This window comes from Stenella coeruleoalba (genome assembly GCF_951394435.1).
Source record: "Stenella coeruleoalba genome assembly, chromosome: 3".
NCBI lineage: Eukaryota > Metazoa > Chordata > Mammalia > Artiodactyla > Delphinidae > Stenella > Stenella coeruleoalba.
The window spans coordinates 54,103,961-54,127,708 of record NC_137148.1 but is presented as its reverse complement, the minus strand read 5'-3'; the positions used below and the strand labels follow the sequence as shown (position 1 = coordinate 54,127,708).

The 23,748-nt window shown below is 41.8% G+C and overlaps 1 protein-coding gene across 21 annotated transcripts in view; it reads right to left on the bottom strand.

The window, feature by feature from the left end:
* Nucleotides 1-23,748, bottom strand: part of PIK3R1 (phosphoinositide-3-kinase regulatory subunit 1) — a 959,753-nt gene that overhangs the window by 185,449 nt on the left and 750,556 nt on the right. Inside the window, exon 1 of one of the 21 annotated variants that reach the window (XM_079916412.1) lies at nt 2,073-2,116. The exons of the other annotated variants lie outside the window; for them this stretch is intronic. The gene's annotated coding sequence lies outside the window, so the exon portion shown is untranslated. Of the gene's footprint in view, nt 1-2,072; nt 2,117-23,748 lie in introns of those variants that run through there. 21 annotated transcript variants of the gene reach the window in all.

The following is a 23,748-nucleotide window of genomic DNA, read 5'->3' as shown; positions in this document are numbered from 1 at the left end:
CAGCCATTCAAGGGAGTATGGCCCTGCCAACACCTTGATTTGGGACGTCTAGCCTCCAGAACACTGAGAAAATACATTTCTCTTATTCTAAGCCACCTCGTTTGTGGTGCTCTGCTGTAACAGCCCCAGGAAACATACAGATTTTGGTACCAGGAGTTAATTCCTTCAGAATTTCACATCCATTATTACCATCCCTCGCTTCTTCCATTCTCCTTCTTGAGCTCTTTCATTTCTGTTTTCATTCATGCTTATCCTATTCTGATCTAAACAAATTTAAAATTCTCAATTGTGGCTTGCCTTGATGGCTTTTCAATAAACCATCTCTGTTTCCCACCAGTCAACCACTTCTTTTCTTTGAAACATTAAATGCTTAAATATAGCCCTTCATAACTACCACCTCTCTTGTCAGGTTCTAACTCTTGCGGCTGATTGTTCCAGGCCTTTCTTAATTTGGTTTCTCTCCACTTACCAGACTCCTTCACATGTTTTCCTCCACTCCACTCCAGATGATTCTACCTCGAAGTCTTTGTTCATGCTGTTTCCCTGACTTTGGTTTCTCAAATGTCTGCAAGCCCCCTGCAGCCCCTTTCTTCCCTTCTCGCTGCCTCTATCAATCTTACTCAGCTTTCAAGACCAAACTCGAGGGCTCTCTCCTCCACTCATTTATTCAACAGCTATTTTTTGAATTTTTAATACGTACAAGGCAATATGATCCAACACGGTATTCCATTTCCCCATTTTTAGCTCACTTTCTTTTTAAGGGTGCCATTTTTCCATCCTTCTCCGAACACACTTGTTGATTTTCTGAACTCCTTTTATAATCTTAGTCACCGCCACACTTATGTATGTTGTTGTTCACTCATGATTTTGTGACTTCTTTTAGCCTCTCTAACTTGATTTCAAGCAGTTTAATACCAAAGACTATGCCTGTGTATCTTTATGCCTTTATATCCCCTCATAGGGGGTAGAATGATGAGCACACATTACAGTTTAGAGAAATTCACGTCCATGAGTTACAGGGCAGTCATGGGATATTCAGCAAATATATCCAGTTATTTCTGGGAGGAGAGAATGTGCTTAATCTACTAAAATTCTCTGAGGGGGTCAAAAGCATGCGGACATAATTTCTTTAACCTTTTGAAAAGCCTTACAAAGTTCCACACTAGGGGTTATTTAAAAATAAAAATGAGTCATGATGAGATTGTGGGGAATGTTTTGTCATGGCTAGGAAACTGGCTTAGGGATCGGAAACAGCCTGAACCAACAACTCTTCCAGTAACAAATTCCATATGTTTACAACCTCCTGCCCAAAGAAAATGGACCTTCTCTGAATGGGGGGTTGGTATGGGGGGACCCAAAATGGGCCACAGCTAGTTTTATTCAGCATATTGTGGAAGAAAGAGTTTAAAATGAAATTTTTTCAGAAGTGGAATGCCAAGTCCAAAGAGGGAAAACTCTAGAAGACCTTGGTAGGATACAGGTCATCAAAGAAGTGACTGATGAGTCTGAACGCTGGCAATGATCTAAGAGAATGCGTTAAAGAAAAAGCAACACAAGCTAGGAGGTGATGAGCTCTGATCTATCTGTTACCACCAAGCAAGGAATGAAGACACTGGGTTCTGTGATAGGCTAGTAATTTGGCACCTCTTCAAACAGTGCTGTTAAAATATTTGATCAACATTTACTTAGAACGAAGGCCAAGGGCTGCCCCTGGGGGAAGAGCTGAGAAGGTGGCAGCTCTCAACCTCTTTTCTGTTGTGAGAAATTCAGTTCTACCCCAAAGTTGCATGGCCACATCAGCAAACCAGACAAGAACTCTGCAGTTGACCAAACCCACCTTCTCTATGACTGTCTACTACTCGCTGCTCTAACACGAGTCTTGGACTCTCATCTCCTCACTCCAAGAAACATTGGTCTTCCAAATGTACTCCTATTTGTTAAGAAGGGAATTCTACTCTACAGTTGCCTTGTTGCTGAAAATTAATCTTAGGAGGAAATCAGACTGTACATGCAACCTGAAAGAGTTGGATGGTCAGAAAGAGAGGACTGTATTGCAGGAAGTTGACTCCCACCTTAAGAAAAAATTAGTGTCTAGAATCTTCATGGGCCGGTGTGCTAAGACAGGTACTGGGTGACTGGGTCCACTAGACTCTATGCAAACATCGCCAGGGCCTGGGGAGACGTGGATGGGCAGCAGTGAGACTGGGTGATACAGACTTTGCAATTGTATATTCTACCGCTGCATCTTTCAAGAGTGGAAACTTCTGCAACAAGTGATCACAGCAAAAGAGAACATTTTAACCTGCAGCCTTTCATCTTCCTGTAAAACAGAATTTAAACAGAAAACAAGTAAGTGTGAAACTAGTCTTATTTTAGGTGTAAGACCATCTGTTGGTAAAGCCGAGATTAGAACAGTTCACAGGAAAATCATGATTTCAAATTAAACAGATAACAGTGATTCTCCTATTGAGCGACCCCAACCTGGCATGGGAAGGGGCTACCCTGAAAGGCGAAAGCAGGACTTTTTCCTTTTCCTTCTTTCTTTTTAAAGAAGTCCTGCACATTGATCACAGACCTTTTTAGGCAACTTAACAACAACAACAAAAATTATTAGTATAGAGAAAAGAAGTGAAGAAAAAAAGAAGCCAAATCTATGGTGCTGAGCACAGAGGAGGAACCTGGCTGGGCCCTTGTGATGAGGAAAGTTGAAGCTGGGATTCAGGGAAAAGGGGGAACAGGGTGAGAAACAAAGGCTGTGGGGAGGGTAGTAATGACTTGACTTTCAGGGTGGCATCAGAAAGGACTTTTTTTTGCTGTCAGGGGCCATGAACAGATATTTTAGGAAGGGACAAAACATAAGAAAGGATCATTAATTTTCTAGTTGAAAAGGATTTCATTAGGAGTCTGTAAACTCCTGAAAGTAAGAGCTACGCAGTGACTCCTTTGATACAAGGACAGTTTACATTTACAGAGTAACTGCCGTGTGATGGTCCACGTGGGCACACCCTACTGGACAAGGCTGTGCTTTGGCCTTCATGGAGCTTACCATGGAACCCCTTTGTAAGAGGGGCATTAAGAGGCACGTGTACACTTGAAGCCTTTGGTGGCCTCCTCTACCCTCCTCATCAGTCGCCTCTCTCCCCCCTTCCTCGGTTAGTCCTTAGTTACAGCTCAAGTCACAGTGCAGTATGGTGGGCTGTTGTCCTGGGGCCTTCTTGAAATTATGGATTGTATTTTGCTTAATACATATTAATTGGCTAATTAAATAATTGAATGAAACTATATGCCCCAAGGGGATTTGAGACACCATACAGAAATACCTAAAAGTCACAGTGTAAAACAAAATAAATGCAGAAGCAAAGAAGGGGTGAAATTGGGGCAAAGGGAAAACAGGTTAGTAAAAGTCAGGGATATCCGAGAATAATTAGACACATTTAAACTGGATTTTGGAAAGTGGATGAAGGTTTTCTAGGAAGAGAAGCAAGGCTGAAAGAATTCTAGGCTGAGAGTTCTGGTATGTGGCATGTTTGGAGAACCATGATGCTAGGACCTGGGGCAGGAGGGGGTGATGAAGTGAAGAGGTTGATGGTCTGGAGATGCAGGTGGGAGTTCCGTCATGGATGGCTCTATGGAACGTGCTGTGGGGTAAGATTTAAGTCTGTAGGAACCTGGGAGTCCCAGAGTATCATGATTGGATCTATATTTTAGAACAAGGTACAAATTGTGGACCCTTGTCAGGTCCTTTTAAAATCCCAACTCTCCTCAAAACCCTCACCAGTTTCCCTATGAACTGCAGAAGATGACCTTGCCTCTTACTTTCCTATTTCAAAGAGAAAAACAAAAACTATATCACGACTATGCTCACCTCCATCACTCCTAGTCAATGGAAGAGGTAGTTCTTTTCCTGCCTAAGGCTCACTAGTCCATAATATTGGTCAGGCATCCTCTCTTTTGTATCTTTTGCCCCTTCTCTGTCCTGACTTCTTCTCCTTAGCCAATAAAATGTGTCCTTCTTCAGACCCTAGATTCCTCTCTGTCTTCCATTTCTATATCTCCCCTTCTTCCATAGTTAAGTTTCTATAGCCTCCCCACATTCACAGTCTGCATTTCTTCTCTTCTAACTCACTTGTCAACTCATTCAATCTGCATTTGATCCCAAATTGCTCTTGCCAAGGTTACAGTGACCTTCAATTAGCTAAGTCAAGAGAATACCTTCATTCTCATCTTCTTTGACATTGCCATTGCATTTGAACCAGCTGGTTGTTCCTTTCTTGAAACTCTTCCTTCATTTCCTCTTCATTTTTCCTTCCATATAGAAAATCTTTATTATATCTTTAGCTTTTTGAGGCTTAGAATCCTATGCTTGTCTCTCAAATATTCAGGTTTCCCAGAAATACTTATCTGGACCTCAGAAAAGAGATAGATTACAGGGACATATTTGGGCATCATTAGTACATGGATCTATATAAAGTCACCATAGAGATTATGTATAGAAAGGTAAGAACAAGAATAATGACAAATCCTAAGGAATATCAATATTTATGAAGTTGGGAAAAGAAACCAAGGAAGACAAAGAATGTGCAATCCAGAGAGCACACAGAGAAGAACTGGAAAAGCCAGGGAAGAGTTTTAGGAGGGAAATGGCCTATGACCTGAAGGAAGGTCAAACAGAATGGTATAGAGAGTCTACTAGATGGAGCAAGAGTTCACTGTGGCCTTTGAGGAGATAATTTCAATAGAGCAATGAAAACAGAGGCCCACATATGTGGGTTACTAGAAGAAATGGAGACATACAGTTTATACTCCATTTTCAAGAAACTTGGACTTGAAATAAGAGGAGAGAAGAGAATAATTTGAGAAGGAACCCAGAGGTCCTTTAGGATGGCAGAGATTTGAACATACTTAAAAGCTCCAGGCAAGGGCTTCCCTGGTGGCGCAGTGGTTGAGAGTCCGCCTGCCGATGCAGGGGACACAGGTTTGTGCCCTGGTCCGGGAAGATCCCACGTGGGCCCATGAGCCATGGCCGCTGAGCCTGCGCGTCCGGAGCCTGTGCTCCTCAACGGGAGAGGCCACAACAGTGAGAGGCACGCGTACCACAAAAAAAGAAAAAAAAAAAGCTCCAGACAATCTTTGAAACTAGTAAGAAGTAACCTTATGACAAATGAAATGAAGTGTCAGTTTATACAAAGGTTTTTAATAAATATAGTCTCCACAGCTAGATATTCATTAGAGAATCATTTAAGTGGCTCGAAGTGCTAGCATTTTATAGGATTTCTTGTCAAGAATATGATGTGTTGGCTTATAAGAATATGTTGTGAGAGTCAGGAGGCTTTTTGTGTATAAATTATCTATGTGAGGTGGCATCCTAAATGTAAAACTACTGGGTACACGTTGATGGAGTAGAAAGCACGTGAATTTGGAATCCAGAGAAGTAGGTTGATCACCAAACAACAATTTAACCTCCTTAGTTCCCTATTCTCTCATTGCAAGTTGAAGGGACTAACCAAGATGATTTAGTCTCCATACGCATTATCAAGGATTCCTTTCTACACCAAAAATCCTGGTTGTTTTTCACACTGAATTTCTTTGATTCCAAGGTCTATGGACATAGTCTCCTGGGTCTGCGAGTTCCCAATGAAAAACTCTAAATTTTAAATTTTCATTTTGATGACAAAAAAGAAGCAAAGTTTTGATCATTTGGATGATAAAACCATGTCTGCAGATTTCAGCACCTGCATTTATTTTTCTATTTGCAAGCGTACATCTACACTTGGTAGCCTCCACTTGGTGGTTGTATTTTTGATCCCTAAAGGAGTTTCAAGTAACTTTAAAAATGTTGGGAAACTTCTCTAGCTACCTATGATGGTTTGTTCTATTTTCAAATCCATAACCCATGTCCTATGTCTACCACTACACTCGTGTTGAATTTTTTCATCTGAATGACAAAACTTCACTTTTATATCAAACACTTTCAATTAAAAGACATTTTCATAAAGTAAGACTTCAATTTTGTAAGTGATTTAATGCACTGATAATATGATGGGACACTATGGAAATGATATATTGCAGCAGAGTAACCCAGAAGTCTGATGGAAAGGAAGAGAAATTTAACCCTAAATGATGTGTTCCAGCCAAGTGAAGGTGCAAAGACATCACAAGGACAAAGGCTTTGCAGAAGTTTGGATGGAGAAACATCTTGCTAAAATGGAATCACCCAATCAGAAACAATACTACAGGTGTGCAGAGCTCAAAAGAATCTTTGTTATTGGAAGTACTACTCTTTTCACACTGAGTGAGAGGATTTCATTCCAGCAAAGCAACTTCACTGTCTCCATTAAATGACTTTATTTGAATTTTATGCATTTTTGGTTTATACCCAATTTATAATTTTATTTTGGCTTGGTGGTTGTATAACAGCTATAGATATAAGGAGTCTGAACCTGGATTTATGCTTATAGATATTTAAGTAACACTTCTATTAAATAATATAGCTTCACATGTTTACCTTATACATTTTTTTCCCTTCAAAAGATATCTATACCTAAACTTTGAAAACCTGGTCTTGATTATATATAGCTCTATATATTTCTGTAAATTCCCTTGAGCAAAGTGTGGGGAAGGAGACAGTATTGGTGGCTAAGGGATACGGATGACACAGAAAAAAAGCTTGATAATTATGGGGACCCCACAGCCAAATTCATGTCCTCAAACACAGCGAAAGGTAGCATTAGAACTCAAAACCAACTTGCCGAACTGTTTGGAGGACACCAAATGAATGGGGGCAGATGAGGTGGCTACAGAGCAAGGAGAAAAAGTGACTGCACAGATGCAGTACTGGTTTCACATATGTTCAAGGAATTGGGTATCAAAAGTTAAACACGAGTCAGAAAACCAGACGTGGTTTGCCAAAGGCCAATTCAAGGCTGGAGCGTACATCAGTGAAGCAGCCAAGAGGACATCTCCTAACACATTAGTAACGGTCAGGCCCTGCAGAGAGGACGGTACTCAGTTAGCAACTCACGAGTCAAGTGAGGAGGGAAAACGAAGCCTGATGAAGATGGTATAAAATGAAAGAATGTGGTACAAAGAATATGGAAAGGGATGAAAGAGACCCAAATTACTTTGATTGGGGAGGTAAAATGAAAGAATATAAACATTTCTATTGGCTAGTCTGCAAAAGGGGATCACATGAAGTTGGTGACCAGCTGTTCTCCACCTCAGGAAATAGAAAAAAATAAAAGTAGGACACAATTCAAACTCTAGGGATTTAGATTGGACACATTTAAGAGAAATGACCTTGAAGGGAGCTTGTGGGGAACTCACTGGGTTCTTGACAGAAGGGGTTGAATATCGTCTCTAGGAGCGCTTGTAAAACAGCTGATGGAAGCCTGGTTTTGCCAGAATGAACTTACAACCTGTTGGCCATTTCTGTGCGCTGGCGAGAGGGAAAATAGAGAAGTCAGCAGATGAGAAATGACTGAATCTCAACAAGGGTGGAAACAGGACTCCATTTGGGGATGTGGCGGAGGGAGCCTCCAGAGTGTGACTTGGTGAGACCTTCCCCCATAGGAAAGGGATGAGTCAGTGACCCTCAGGTCACCTGCTGAACAAGGGAGGTCATATTTGGAGAGCTCTGGGTGGAAGGAGCTATTTAAATATTAGGCTGTATTTTTTTAAATTATTATTATTAAGGCTCACGTACAGCAAATTACTTTCAGTATTTGCTAATACCTTCTACTCTGTGTAAACTCCTCCAGCAGCTTCTTCACGTTCTTCTCATCAAAGGGTTGGAAGGTATTTTTTTTTTTTTTCCTCTCCCAAGTTTTTAATTCTTGTTGAAGGTCAAAATGCTTCTGTGTCACTAGAGAGCTCCCCAGAAAGAGCACTTAAAATAAAGGATGGGGTAAATGTACTGAAAATTTGGCCTTTTGCAAGCTAGGTTGAGAAATTCTTGCCAGTGTACCTCTATGGTTTTAGCTGTTATTTAACCATTTAATGAGTGATGAGCTCACCGCCAGACCTGGAAAATGCTAACTGGAGAAGTAAATCACACTCTGGTGATGCTTTCAGTTCTTAGGCGACTGCTCTCAAGTTCATATACTGGGCACATCTCTGAGGAGTTGAAAGAGAAATCTGTTTTATGAGGATGGTTACTCTGTGAAGCATACTGAGAAAACACTGGAAAACGTGACTTTCTTATGACGTTTGCTGTCCTTGCCTTTACCATGAGGAAAATCTGAGGATCAACGAATTCCGATAAAGTGAAACCCACGTCACCCCAAATGTCAACTTTCTTGAGATAGGAGTAAGCGAGGACCTCCCTCTGGGAGTAGATTTTCTGTTTGCCTGTGTTTTATACTTGGAATTGAACTTGAGACGGGGAAAGGGGGGAGATTAAGGACAAGCTGTAATAACATTTTATGACCACATCTTCTTGAAGTTGGTATTTTGAGTCACACTGAGGATATTTTCAATCAACTCAGAGGTTGAGAAATTAGAAATAGATTCTGTGTAAACTGGGTCTGCATACTTGGAATCAAAAATGGAACAAATCTGTCTATCAGATTATAAAATGAGTCAATCAATTAAATATTAGTTTAAGTGCCCACAATCTAAAATGATTTTGGACTTTCTGGTGAGGTTTCCAGAGGCTTATCTTCCCCACACATTTGAATGTGTAACCACAGAGATGAATGAGTGATTTGCTAGTGGGTGATGGGAGAGACCTTATCTTGTGCCGTTGCTGCAAAGTATGAAGGTAAAAGATGTAGTGGAAAGAGCTCAAGACTAGGCGTTAGCACACCTGGCCCTCGACTCCTCCTTGGCTTGTTCACGTAACCTCCCTGTGCATGGCTTTTCCCATATGAAAAAAGAGCGCCTCTAAGAATCTACCTGCCATCACTGCCTAGATGTCCTCCATGGGGCTCAGTCCCAGAAGATCCAGTACTGACCTCATCATCTTGCCTCTGCAACTTAGTCTTCTTCCTGCATCCTTGGCCACAGCAATGGAGCCATGGTCCACCTGCCCATCCAAGAACAAAGCCCCGGAACTAGACCACCCTCCTGCCTCCCTCCCTTCCTTTCTTCCTTCCATAATCTGTCTCCCTCTCTCATTCAGGTTGTCACAAAATCTGGCCACTTTTTCCTCCTAAATATCTGTTGACTCTTTCCCCTTCTCTGAAGCTCCCTTCCCAAAGCTCCTGCCTCAGGGCAGGCCTGTATCTTCCCTGTGCTGCGTTCTACCCTCCAGACCATCTCCTCGTCTCTCATCAACTGGCCTTCTCCCTGCCATCAGAGGGCTGCTTCTAAAGCGGAAATCTGCTTGCACCTTTGGGCTACACTCCAAAATTCTCAGCATAACATTACCTTCATGATCTAGCTCCTGACCAGCCCCATCTCTCAAAGTCTGCTTTCGTTCTGCAGAGAAGGGAAAGACGTGTTCTCACATGAGCTGCGCTTTCTCATGGCTCTCTACCTGGGCACACACTTCTCCCTGCCAGCATTTTCCTTCCCACCTTCCTGTGCCTGAACAACCCCATTCCATCTCTAACATTCAGGGATTATCATCTCTTCTGAACCTTCTCAGCTCTCCACGCATCCTGCCCCTTTGTCCTCAGTCTGAGTCCCCTCCTCTGAGCTACTAAGCCACCTTGACTTTCATAGCACTTTTCAAGTGTCTGTTTACCCATCTATCTTCTCCAGTAGACTTGGAGGACAATTCACCTGTGTATCTCCTGTACCTGACCTGGTCCCTGACACACAGTAGATGCTCAAATGTTACTTCAATGCGTGCAAGTAAAAGAAAAAAATGAGGGAAAGGAGAAGAGGGGAAAGAAAGGGAAGGAGAGAGAGAAACAAGAAAAGAAAGGAGGGAAGGAGGGGAGGAAAGAAAAAAATGACTGGTGAGCAGTTTGGTGAAATTAAGTAACGAGATTTAAGACTGGGGAGGTAAGAAAGGATTACCTTAAATGTCATAATGAGGAATTTGGATTTAACCTTCTGGGCAATTGGGAGCTCTTGAAGGTATTTTTTAAATAAAGAGGTGCACTCTGCTGTTATTCAGAACATTCTTTATATTTATTTATTTACTTATTTTAAAATAAGTGAATAATTACTGTGCCCTAGGCTCTGGGCTCAGAGGTAGATAAGATCTGAATTTTATTCAAGGTTCGTATAGTCAATAAGAGGAGACAGGGAGACAAATCTGTGGCCTCTCTTGGTGGAGACAGTTATGATGGAAACATCAATGAAGCAGAAGAGAGGCTCAAAGGACAGAGTAGCTACTTCTTCCTGGTGAATGCTGAAGCAGAGTCTTAAAATGATAAGCTAGTGGAGACTGGCTGCGTGTTCCCCGAATTGTTTCTCTCTTCTCGAGTGCACACGTGGACTCTATTTCCCAGACTTCCATGCAGATGAGGGGAGGAATTACTGAATTCTGGGCAATAGTACATGGGACAAAATAGACATTCCACTTCCGGGCTTGGCTCCTAAAACCTCGCATAGGTTTATAGGAATGCGAGGAGGCAGAGTGAGTTGATAAACTCTGGGGCACTGGCTGGCGTCTCTGGGCCCTACTTAATCACAGAATGGTAGCTGTGATGGGGACCATGGTGTCCACGGAATACAAGCCCCACTCTTATTAGGATAAGGAGACTGAGGCCTGGGGAGATAAAATGCCTTGGCTGTACTTCTCTTGAATATACATTCCCGAGCTCTAGGCCCACAAGGAGTTTGACTCATCGGAAGAATTGTTGGCTCTTTTCTAAGCCTCAGGTGGTCAGGAAGCTCAGAACAGAAGTTAATGATCAATTGCAATGATTAATTAACGACAAGTACCTTGAACACCAGTCTAACCTTTTAGCTGCTTTTCTACCTTACTTTAAATTGTTTCCTTCTCCTTCTCTTCATCCTCCGCCTTCTTCTCTCCCCCATTCTTCTCCCCTACCCCGCCCCTCCTTCATCATCCCCTAGTCCTATTTCCTCATATTTTCATATCGTCAAATACATGGTGAGAGGGCAAATTATAAGTCACAATGACATACATACTAAGAAACCTCCCCTGGGACCAGCTGGGATCAGCATCTCTGCAAAAGCACTACGGGCTTTGCTGCAGCCCTTCTGGAGGCTGAGCAGAGCCCCGAAAAGCAGGCTTCAAGCCCTCCTCTCCAAGGAAAGCACTCTGCCTGCAGGGGAGAGAGAAGGGAGCCTTGGCCTTTTCTGGGTTCCCAGTTGGCTGGCCCTGCTCTGGGCTCCAAGGCAGCCAGTGCTTCTGATACCTGTGCTTCCAAGTGGCTTCCAAAGTGGTTGTAGCTGAATTTCCCTATAAGGGAAATTTTTAAACAGACCTCATTTCAACAGGTTCAAGACCTGAATGTCACATCTCTTCCGGACACTGGGAGGTCCTAGTTGTATGATTCACGGCCCAGTACTGAAACTTGAGGTCTCTGGCTAGAAACTGCTGCTTCAGGAGTGGTGCCTCTTAAAATGGTCCTGACCTTCCGTACCCTTTGGATGGGGTGAACAGGTGCTGTAATCACGCCCCTGATTCCTAAAAATAATTTGAGAATAATTTGGGAAGAGTACGTTTAAATATCCAAAACTATATGAAGGTATCCTTCAGAAGCAGGAAACATTTTCTTTTCCTCGTTTTCATCACAATATTTGTAGACACACACTGGAGTTTTCTTTGTAACATGCATGTATGAAGGATCTCAGTCAAGTTCAATTAAGTATGGTGAGGGGTAGGTGAGGATGGAAGGCAGACAGTGGCAGGAATTAGGAGTACAGTGGGGGTTGTTTTTGGTCGGAGGTAAGTCTGTGAAAAATAAAGAGAGAGGAAACAGAGTTGGGCAGGGAAAACCTCTTGATGGAGATTCAGATCTGACACCTTGAAAAGAAAAGGGAGGAGGGGGGCTTCCCTGGTGGTGCAGTGGTTGAGAGTCCGCCTGCCGATGCAGGGGACACGGGTTCGTGCCCTGGTCCAGGAAGATCCCACATGCCACGGAGCGGCTGGGCCCGTGAGCCATGGCCGCTGAGCCTGCGCATCTGGAGCCTGTGCTCCGCAACGGGAGAGGCCACAGCAGTGAGAGGCCCACGTACCGCAAAAAAAAAAAAAAAAAAAAAAAAGAGAAAAGGGAGGAGAAAGCAGAATTGGGCAAGGAGATCACAGGCTGCAACTCAGACCTGATAAAGCTTGGTCAACACAATGGGGGTTTCTAGAGCCAAGGTGGTTGTGGGAGGAGTCCTCCCCTGGTGGGAATGGTCACATCCTAGTCCGCACTAGGCTCAGTCATTGGCTGAGGGCTGCCCGGGAAGACCACGGTCTCAGAGTGAGGCTGGCAGATCCTGAAGGCACTGGCCCTGGAGGCTGTCACCTAGCAGGGCTCCTCCTTGAAGCTTAGTGGCAAGTTCCTTCCTGAAGGGAGGTCTGAGCAGTGTGCGGGCATGCTGTCCTGGGGGCTGGAGAATTGTGGGTGAGCACATAAAAAGAGAAGGAATGACAATTTATTTTATCAAGAAATAGGGTTCATCTATTTTCTTTTGTTAAAAATAACCAGTAGATATGCAGAGACATGTGATTACTGGTTACATTAAAATGCACTAAATAAGCAACAGAACCCCTTTAGATTTTAAGATCCTAGAGAATAGGGTTCGGGATTAGTTTACATTTCCCCTGGATCTAGAGCAGGCGTCAGCAGACTATGGCCCATGGATCAAATCTGACCCACAGTCTGTTTTTGTGAATCAAGTGTTACTGGAGCACAGCCAGGATTCTATTGGACATGGCTACCTTCACATGACAACAGCAGAACTGAGTACGGTCCACAAGGCCTAACATATTTACTTTCTGGCCCTTTAAGGAAAAAGTTTTCTGACCCCTGGTATTGCACTAGCAATACTGCCCTCTGACTTTCCCCTCTGTGAGACTGGCCCTCCTCTCTGCCTGATGACCTCCGCAGATTGAATTAGGAGCCTCTGAAAACTTCTTCTAGACTGACTGATCTACATTGTCCCAATGGTGGGAAGAGATAGGGATAAGAGTAGGGCACTTGGGACTTGATCTGTTACAATAGTTACTGCTTGAGGCTAAGGCTTCAAAGCACAAAGCGATTGTTTATTATTGTGACTGAGTAATGCATCCAACTACTATTATTCTGCAGGGTTTAGTTGATCAGCTTACCTGCCAGGACTAGATTAGGTGGAATTTGGTGGATGGGATGGGGGTGGGGTCGCTGAGCAAAGGTCTAGGCTGGGTTTGATGTTTCAGGAGAGGGCCCTGGGAGTCTGGGATGGAGACCAATTGGGAGTGAAGAAATGAAATAATCATTGTCTGACATCAATCGTTTATGATGTCAACATAATTTACACTCGGTAAGTATTTATCGAGTACATGCTATGTGCCAAGCCCTGCTCTAGGTGCTGGAGATGCAGCACTGAATGAAACAGAAAAAACCCCAGTCCTCATGCAGCTTACATTCCACTGAGTAAGACGGATCATAAACCAAATCAAGAAGGGAAATGTGGATATACTGTGTACACAGGTAGTCTGTTGGATGGTGATAACTGCTAGGGAGAAAAAATAAAGCAGGGAAAGATGTATCTGTGTACTTGGGGGTTGTGGAAGTATTGACATTTTATATGGTGCGCAGGGAAGGGCTCCTGAGAATGTGAGTAAAGAGAAGTTAGAGTTTTTACATGGGTCACCTCATCGACCTCATTGACAAAACACTCAAAAATTAAAGAGAGAGAAGGGAGAGACCTGAACATTACATATTGGCATTCTAAAAGTGTTTCCCAGACAACATCCCTCATCTCGAATTTTTGACAAATATGTCGTGCAGAAAAGAAATGAATAAAAAACTGAACTGTTGCTGTAGACAGTAACTTTTTTAACTGGTGGCATCTTCCGAAGTAAAATGCAAAGTGATAGTTGAAGGGACTTGTGAATGCCAAACTGATGAATTTCAGGCCTACGGCAGCATCAACTACGGAACTCGCCTATAGGTTAAAACAAATTGAGGGTCTGCCCTTCTTAAAGGATTTCAGGCCTGAGTATAGGGTTCCTCGCAGTGTTAAAGTGCCACACAATAAAAGTCCAGGCTATAAATCTTGCTGTGCTTCCTGGCTAAATGGACGCTTTGAGTGGAGACAGACTGGCGGGAACTGGAGTAGTTATAGTTTTGATTTACCATTGCTCTACCATCCCATCCTACTGAGAGTTCTCAGCAGTGATACCAAGGAACGCTGATTGGCTGCCACTTAAAGACTGAGACAGCACAAGTGATGTCTAACCTTGGACAATACTAGGGAATACTACCAGGACTTAGTGTGGTAAAGTCACATGGGCATTAGGAGATGAAGGAATGGGACGTTTGCTAATAAATCTGTTGAGAGATTAGCCCTCTCTGACCCTCATTTGTTTCCAGGAAGTCCTGCAGGAGTGTCACTGATAGGAAATCCCTTGTGAAAATCTGCTGTTTGTGTTCAAAACACTTGTGAAGGCCAATTTATAACATTTGCTTTGAATATCCCAGATTCAGGGCATCCCTACTGATTTTTTTTTTTTTTTTTCTGGTGTAGAAAAAGCTCAAATGAAGGTTGGCCAAACAAACAAAGAAAAAATTTTTGATTTTTTAAAAAAAAGTCAACTGCAGATGCTGGAGATGAATTTAGTCAGATACTGTGTAGTTAGAACAGAGCTGAGGTCCCCACAGGAGTTGCATTTAACTCTCACTCCAGGCCTCTCTATTTGAAAGTAATGAATATATAATTGAAATCAATAAGAGGTTCTATGGCTGTGAGATTTTAAAAATATTATTATTCAATCTCTTGTTAGTTTTTCATCAGCTTTCATTTGGTAATTTTTTTTGACATCTTTATTGGAGTATAATTGCTTTACAGCAGTGTGTTAGTTTCTGCTGCATAATAAAGTGAATCAGCTAAATGTATACATACATCCCCATATCCCCTCCCTCTTATGTCTCCCTCCCACACTCTCTATCCCACCCCTCTAAGTGGACACAAAGTACTGAGCTTATCTCCCTGTGCTATGCGACTGCTTCCCACTAGCTAGCTATTTTACATTTGGTAGTGTATATATGTCCATGCCACTCTCTCACTTCGCCCCAGCTTACCCTTCCCCCTCCCCGTGTCCTCAAGTCTCTTCTTTACGTCTGCATCTTTTTCTTTTTTCTGTACGCGGGCCTCTCACTGTTGTAGCCTCTCCCGTTGCGGAGCACAGGCTCCAAACGTGCAGGCTCAGCAGCCATGGCTCACGGGCCCAGCCGCTCCACGGCACGTGGGATCTTCCCGGACCGGGGCATGAGCCCGTGTCCCCTGCATCGGCAGGCGGACTCTCAACCACTGCGCCACCAGGGAAGCCCACGTCTGCATCTTTATTCCTGTCTTCCCCTAGGTTCTTTCATATTGGCAAATCTCTCCTAATGCTGTAATTACAGGAGTAAGACTATGTGTTGCTCTACATCTGCGAGGAAAACGTAGTGTTTGATTTGTTTCTTTTTTAATTTGCAGTTTGGAAGAGGTTGATTAATCCGCTGGTAGAGTTATCTGCTCCATCTTAAGTTACACCCGTTAGAGATTGTTAGAAATCCATCTGTGTAGTTAACTAAAATTTCTGGAGATTAAACGACTGCATGGATCTGTGACCATATTAAAGACTACAGTTTCACTCCTTAATTAATGAAGATGTTTCTAAATAGTGCCTGTGGACCACATTTTGAATCTTCTTTTGTGAAAAGAAATTTCATTCACTTGTCCATAGCTTGGGTTGTAGTCACACTAGTCACCTTTTGTCATCTTGGTTTGTGGTACCATATGGAGTTAGAATTTTAGTATTCATTTAAAAAACAATTCCAAATATCTGGTTCCATTAAATCGAATCTGGAAACTTCTTGGTCCAACTCTGGAGATCTGAAGGGAAGATCTCCAGAGAGGAGTGTGTGCAGATAAACACGTGCTCGCTCACCCCACCCTGGCTTCTATTGCTATTGTGCAATTGGTGCTTTGTATTAACCTCAGAATACTGGCCATTTGAGCCCGTGAAGCCAAGTTGAGGGGCAGCTAGCTCAGAAAGCCTCAAGGGGAATTTGTCCCTGCCATGTGAAGATTTCAAAGACATGTGCCTGATGCACTCCTGGATACAATAAAAATCAGAATTTTAGAACTTTAAAACTGTTCCATTTTGATCCACCTCTTACAAAATGTGGAGAAAGAAAATATAGAACTTGATTTGTAGCTTTACCATGATCATGAATTGAAAATAAGTAGTATCTGTGGAGAGTACAGTAAAATGGAAAAGTAAAATGAAAATAAAACTAGGATGTGGAGACTAAGCTGACGAAGCAACTGGAGGAGGATGTCAGCGTTCTTGGGAAGAACGGAGAAGCTCTACTGGCGGCTCATCATTCTAATTACTTCTGTGTCTAGTGGGGGAACGTGTTGGAAGCCAGATAAAATTTACACCCTCTTAAAAGATATTTTCATCTCTCTGCATCTGATAGGGACAATGATATTTTAATAACTTCAAGTGTATTTCTGAATTCTGGGAATGGGAATACAGCATGTTCCCAACTGTCCAGATAATAGCCAGGACACAGATACTCTGAGCACATGGACCCAAACATTTCTAGGTTAAAAATAGTTGGACTTCCCTGGTGGTGCAGTGGTTAAGAATCCACCTGCCAATGCAAGGGACACGGGTTCGAGCCCTGGTCCGGGAAGATCCCACGGAGCCCAAGCGCCACAACTACTGAGCCTGCGCTCTAGAGCCCGTGCTCCACAAGAGAAGCCACTGCAATGAGAAGCCCGCGCACCGCATCGAAGAGTAGCCTCCACTAGCCACAGCTAGAGAACACTTGTGCACAGCAACAAAGACCCAATACAGGGCTTCCCTGGTGGCACAGTGGTTGAGAGTCTGCTTGCCGATGCAGGGGACACGGGTTCGTGCCCCGGTCCAGGAAGGTCCCACATGCCATGGAGCAGCTGGGCCCATGGGCCATGGCCGCTGAGCCTGCGCATCCGGAAAAGACCCAATACAGCCAAAAATAAATAAAAATAAAATAAATTAATTAAAAAAAATAGTTGCTGGGTATTAAAGAGTAGATCCTAGGAGTTCTCATGGCACAGAAAAAAACCTTTCTTTTTCTTTATTTTTTTGTATCTGTAGGATGGATGTTGACTAAACTTATTGGGGTAATCATTTCACAATATATGTAAGTAAAGTCATTATGCTGCACACCTTAAACTACACAGTGATGTTTGTCAATTACATCTCAATAAAACAGGGATAAAAAGTTGCTGGCCTGCATCCAGATTTAGCTGGTTCTATTGTACTATAAAACCTCGGTTTAACAAACGTAACAATCCCTCTAATCTCGGTTACTTTGAATCTCTCTTAGTTTAAAGCTCCTAAGCAAATTTAATGCAACTAGAAATAATGTAGGCTAGTTTTGACAGCAGGTCTTTTGAACACGATACTATGTGGGGAAAAAGGCATTTTACGCATAAACATATCTTAACCTGAAATTTGTGTATCTTACCATTTATATAGGTTTATAAAATTGTTAGAGAGAGAGAATCAAGTAGAAAAATAAATGTACCATCATGACAAGTGTACTGTAAATGAGTTCCTTATGGGTAGACTCTCTTCTTTTTTAAGTAGATGAAGATTTGGATGGTGACAAGTTTTAGCTTTTCCCAGAGAATAGTACTCATCTCATTACGGATGCTTAGAAAAAAGCTGTAAGTATAAAATACCCCTTGGAGCATGGTATCACCCAACATGTCATTTTTCTGCAGCCTTCTTCGGTTTTCAAATGTTTTTCACCCAGTATTAAAAGAAATTCCATTTTGGGAATAGACGTATCCCCATCTTCCATCTTGCAAGCATCTGCTGGGTGTAAATATGGCAAACTATTAGGTATCAACCCAAGATCCCCACAGGGTCCAGGAAAATGATGTTTGGTTGACTGGAGAGAAAGAATGAGTGACACAGAAGAGGACTTCAAAAAATAGCCTCTCCGGTTGCCCAGCTGATCTCAGGATGCTGCTCAATGGGCATTGTTCTCAACCATTTAAAAAAATGTCTTTGCTTGAGTGAACTTGAAAAAATGAGGGGCATGTGAATGAGTCCAAATTCATATCTTTGTTAACTGAGGGCCAACTCCAGAAGGACAACCAATGTATCTGCTTCAGTGGTCAACGTGTAGCTTCTGAATTTCGGTCCAATTAGGTCAAAGTTGCTCGTGTGTGGCATTCTGCTGCAGGCTCGGGCTGTGACTCATAGGCTCTTCCGCTGTTGTTAACAACAGCAGCTTAAAAAACTCTGACAAATGACATGAAATACATGTAGTGCTTGAGTCCGAACACCTGATGCAACTGTGTGCCTCTTTACTGCTCCTTGTAACACCAAATGTAGTATTAAATTTCTGTTCCCCCAACTGGGCCTGTTGAAAAAGAGCTTGAGCAATCCTACTCTCTCTTACCACTCCCCAAGCTGACAAAACTTTTCTATAAAAATATTTGGTCTCCTTTCTACTGTCACTTCTGAATTTGATTTACTGGGTGTTTTTGCCTCTAGACTTCATTTTTGGAGTGCAATTATGAACTTTAACCCTTAAAGAGTTGGGTTGGGAGTCTAAGTCATGTAAAGCAGTTCTCTAAGACATGGAATTTACATGTATTTTCTCCTATTGCATTTTAGAGAGAAGGTAGAAGGAAGGGAGGTGAAGACACTGAAACTTCCAGACCAAGGTCACCAGGGCATGAAGGCATGTGCAGGTGCAGACCTGGATGCCCTCCAGTTGAATAGGACTGAAAGACACCTGCAGGGACACTGACATGGGCTCTCCAGAAGTAGAGAAATACCCAACAGTTAAGAGATTTGAAGTTGAAGTGATAACCTGGACCTCCAGAGACACTTTAAAGAGGCTTTTTTGGGGGGAATTTGGGGTGAAATGTTACGATGGGGCAGAGCATCTCCTGATTTGGTGTCCAAATCATAAGAAACTGCAGTTGTGTTTGGTAAAGCTTGCATTTTAAAGCTGTTTCAATTAGACTTTATAAGACTTGGAGACTAAAAGGCAGAGAGTTTCAGTAGAAAGGGTGTGACACAGACCTGGCTCCCAGTGTCACCCTATCACTTGGTCAACACCTGACATTGGGCAAGTCACTTAACCTTTAAGGGGACTCATTCTCCTTAGAGATAAAAAATTACCTATGAAGTAATAATAATTTTATCTTCTAGCTCTACAATTTCAATTAAAAAATATTTTCCTGACTTCCTTTGCATGTTACTATTCCAATGAGAAGATGCAGAAGAAACCTGAGTGGGTGAGAAAGAGATCCTGTCATTAATCCTTATCCCTCCCTCCTTTACTACCCCTAATAAAACTCACAGCTCCCTGAGCTCCTGCTAATGCTTCTGTATTTTCTCATCAGGAAAATCTCTGGGTAAATGATGATAGACGAGCACATTTTACTTAGTAGAAAGTAAAAAGGCCATTAGATGATTAAAATGAAATTTAGAGATTTAGATACATTAACTGCTCGCTATTTTTACATAGACAATTCCCTTCATATGCATACTACATGTTTTGACAATTATATGAATAACATATAACTATGTAATCATTTAAAAATTCAAACACTATAGAATGTCTCTCCCTTCAATCTTCCACTCTTAGTTCCATACTCCAAAGCCAACCACTGCTAATGATGTGGTATGTGTATCTCTTGAACTGTGTTTAATTAATATACATACGTATGTATATAAAAAGGTACATGTAAGTTTTTGGACACATAAACAGATTGTTAGATTTTGCACAAATCTTCAAAGAATCACAGCCACCATCTTTTCGATAACCCTTGTTTTATAGGGAACTAAGCTTATAATGAGGTCAGCTCTGTTCTCCAGGAAGATGACACTGGTGAGATTTAATGCATTTTCATATCTTGGTTTTCTAAAGACTTGTGGAAAGATCACATTTGATTGGGTGGATTAAATAGTATCTGCTGAGATAACAACGGTAAACAATCATTTTTGGACCTAACGCTATCATTTACTTCAAACATGCTGTAAAATTCACAACACACCTTTTTATTCACCACAACTTACTTTTCTAAAAGTCTCTCTGATATCTTGACAGGTTGAGGCTTTGTTTTGGGGTGGCTGTTGTTCTTTAGGAGCCAAGAATATCACAGAATCCAGTCTACTCCATCACCAGACTCCACATGTGGATTGGTTCATATCTTTACCATAGCAGTCTTCACAAGACAAGCTGTACCAGAGCTGGGATTTGCATCTGCTTTAATCTGCTGTGTCCCAGCACCTAGAACAGTGCCTAGTGCATTGCAAGTGTTCAATAGGCATTTGTTTCACCAAATCCTCTGTTATACTATAAGCTCTTAGGCAGTATGGACTGTAATATATTCATCATTATAGTTCTACAACTAGTATGAGAACATAATAGGTACTCAGAAATAGCTGCTGCATATTATATTAAAAAAGAAAAATAAGTAAATCAATCAAAGAGTAAGTAAATGAATGAACAAAATAGGGATAGGCTATTAACACTGCAAATGTATATCATTGTTGACCAAGTGAACTTGCTTGGGCCTCAGTTAGGAGTCTGAACTGATTTGTTTTTAGGGCCTGGCTCTTACTTTTCCCTCAGCTACCTTGGCATGCTATCTTTTCCTTTGCAAAGAAGATCCTGGATTCTTCAAACATGATAAGGGATGCATAACTTTTAACGGATTCTCTTAAAGGACGTGTTCTTAAGGAAGCATCAGTTCAGTAGTGGTTTATTTCTAAGATTTCCAGTCTGTTCTATATTCAACATACCAAAGGCTCATGTTTCATACCAGGCAAGATATGATCACTTTCATTTCCACATTATTTAGATTTCCTCTGATATTTAGAGCTTGCGTGTTTGTGTCTGTACGTGTGTGTCTGTGCAGATTATCATTTTATTTATATAGTTACTACCATTGAGTTTGCTCCTGGATGAGAATAAGAAAGAATTAAGGAAGTAAATTAATAATCTTACCAGGAAAATAGGAATCCCTTGTACCAAGGGGACATATCAGCCTGAAATAATTCTTGTTTCTTATCTGCTCCACAATGTACTCCCAAGAAGTTACTACTTGAGGACTGTCCAAAATTTTTACCACCAAGCCAAGACTGATGTAGGATTATTCCCCTTTGTTATTGCATTTCCATGTACACAGACCCTACCTTTTCACATACTTATCTAACTGCATTTACTGAGAAGTAATTGCTTGTTTCACATATTTTATTCAAAAAAGACATATATAACTGCCACTCAGATATAATCAACATAGGCTAACTAAATTAAGCTAATGAAACTGACATTTCATTTATCACAAGAAATGGATGACATCTATTAGGATTTTTCAGATATTGAAAATAGTTTATGTCTCTCTAGTATCACCTTTATGGACTTCTGTGGACCTGGAGACTAGCTATTTACAGGATTCCTTTAAGTCTTGACATCTTGAATAAGGGATCAGAAGAGGTAGGCAAAGAACATGACAAAGAAACAATGAATATTTATTGAGTGATTGCTGGAGTCAGAGTCCTTCAATATATATACATCTCATTCTATGTCTTCTAAGGTTTCGTCCTTTCTGGGTTAATGCTTTGTGATTTCTTTGCTAGCTAAAGTAATCAATGTGAGAGCACAAAGATACATTTGTCATAAGCTCACACTGTCATATCAAATTACACGCCAGCCATATTTACAATAGGAAGTAAGACAAGTAGGTTTAAAGTGACACTTAGATTAGATGTGGTGAATTTATTTGTCAACTGGCTGGGCCTGATTCAATATTTTTCTCTTCTGACTTACTGTAATAAAATATATTAGCACACATGTTCTTCATCATGTTCTTATGACACATTCAATGCAACCAGATTAGAAGTATATATTAAATTTGGTTCTAAATTTGGTTCTAAATTTGGTAGAGGTCGAGTTAGCTTAAGTGACTGAAGATAACGCTGCACTGTGTCATTTGTTAGTTGTTGAACTAGTTTAGAAAAATGTGTTGGTGTTTAGTTTTATTTGGTATTTTGTAGATTTCCATGACTACAGTGAATCATAATATTGAAAGAGCCTGATGTCTAACTAATATTGCAGGACTCTATCTTATGGGCATAAAACCAACCATGTTCTAGAACAGTTCATTCATCTTATTGGGAAGTCTTGGAAAATCTCTGAGAACAGTTGCTTTGCCACAGATTTAGGCAGCACATAGATGGTAACTGGTGACACCAATACCAGACTAAATGGTATCTATGAACCTCTTTTTAAATAGTGTTGCAATCCTAACTTCTTACTCCTTTTCCCTTCCCTACGTACCAGCTCCCTATTTTTTCTATGTCCTTGTTAAATAGTTTTTCAGAAGTCTAATTTCTTCTCTCTTCTGGTTCTAGCTGTCTTGGGGGTAAAATTAAAATTCAGGCAGATGAGAAGCAAATGGAGATGTAAAGGACCGAGATTATAAGAAAAAAATAAACTACCAGAATAATCAGTCCAGGAAAAATTGAGGTGTCTGCATGTCTTGCAAATGCATATTTGGTAGCAGTGACAGAATGTGGGTAGATCCAATTAAGTCTAACTTACTAGGGAGGGAGGATGGGAGTAGGTGGGATGAGACAAGGCGCAGGGTGGGGTGGAATTCAAAGTGGGTGTCCCATTGGTCAACGGACAGAAGTGTGGTTTTTCTAAGAGGTCTGTGCGTGACTGCATATCCCAATTGGCTGACACATTCCTTCCAACAGTAACTGACCCTCAGTTTTTAAGTGAGGAACTCAAGGACTCAACTCTAGAGCTGCACATTCTAGATAAACTCAGAAAGGGACGAATTCAGAAAGAATGGACTCAATCAAAGGTCCCAAGCAAGGGCATTAGAGTGACACTGGTCTTGATTTCATCTTGGTTTTAGGGTAGTCGTCACCATATAAAACCTAACAGGCTCAAAAGAACACTCATAATCATAATAATCCTAACATTTGTATAATGCCTAAAACTCTTTTCCAAGTGCTTTCTCATCTGTTTACTTTAATCTTTCCAGTGCCCCCAGGGCATGAAGGTTAGGCGGTGTTATCCCCATTTTACGGATGAGGGAGCCAAGGCCCAGAGCAGCTGTCACGTGCTCAAGGCCATAGCTGCCAGCAGTCCAGTGTGCAGACGGATGAAGCATATTCTCTGATTTCTGTTAGAAAATGCCATCCTGTGCAGAGGCCCTGTCCTTTCGTTGTCTTCCTTTTATAGATGTCAAACAGATTACTCAGAGGGTAGCTCTCAAGCTGACCAGCTCTCTGGATGGGCCTCTCTCCTTTCACAGGCCTGGGTGGGTGACTGCTGGAGGATTTGTTCTTTACCACCCCTTCATTCCACCCCAAGCTTAGACTTCCTGTCTCGATAAGAGGAGCCTGGCTCCAAGAAGTGGGTGTGGAGTTGCTGAGACGACAGTTCTCTGTTTGCCTTCCGGAGCCACGTGGAAGATTCTCAGTCATGGGTCCTCACGCAGTTGCTGGCACTTTCCAATGAGTTTTCTGTGGCAAATAACCCCAAATGCTTTACAAAGGGAATAGCTTGCAGATGTGGGTATGATAACCTGCAAAGCACGACTTAAATATAATAATTGTCTCTAGCCTGCTCTTAACTGTGGCAACAGTTTCTACTATGTCATTAGGGAAGGAAT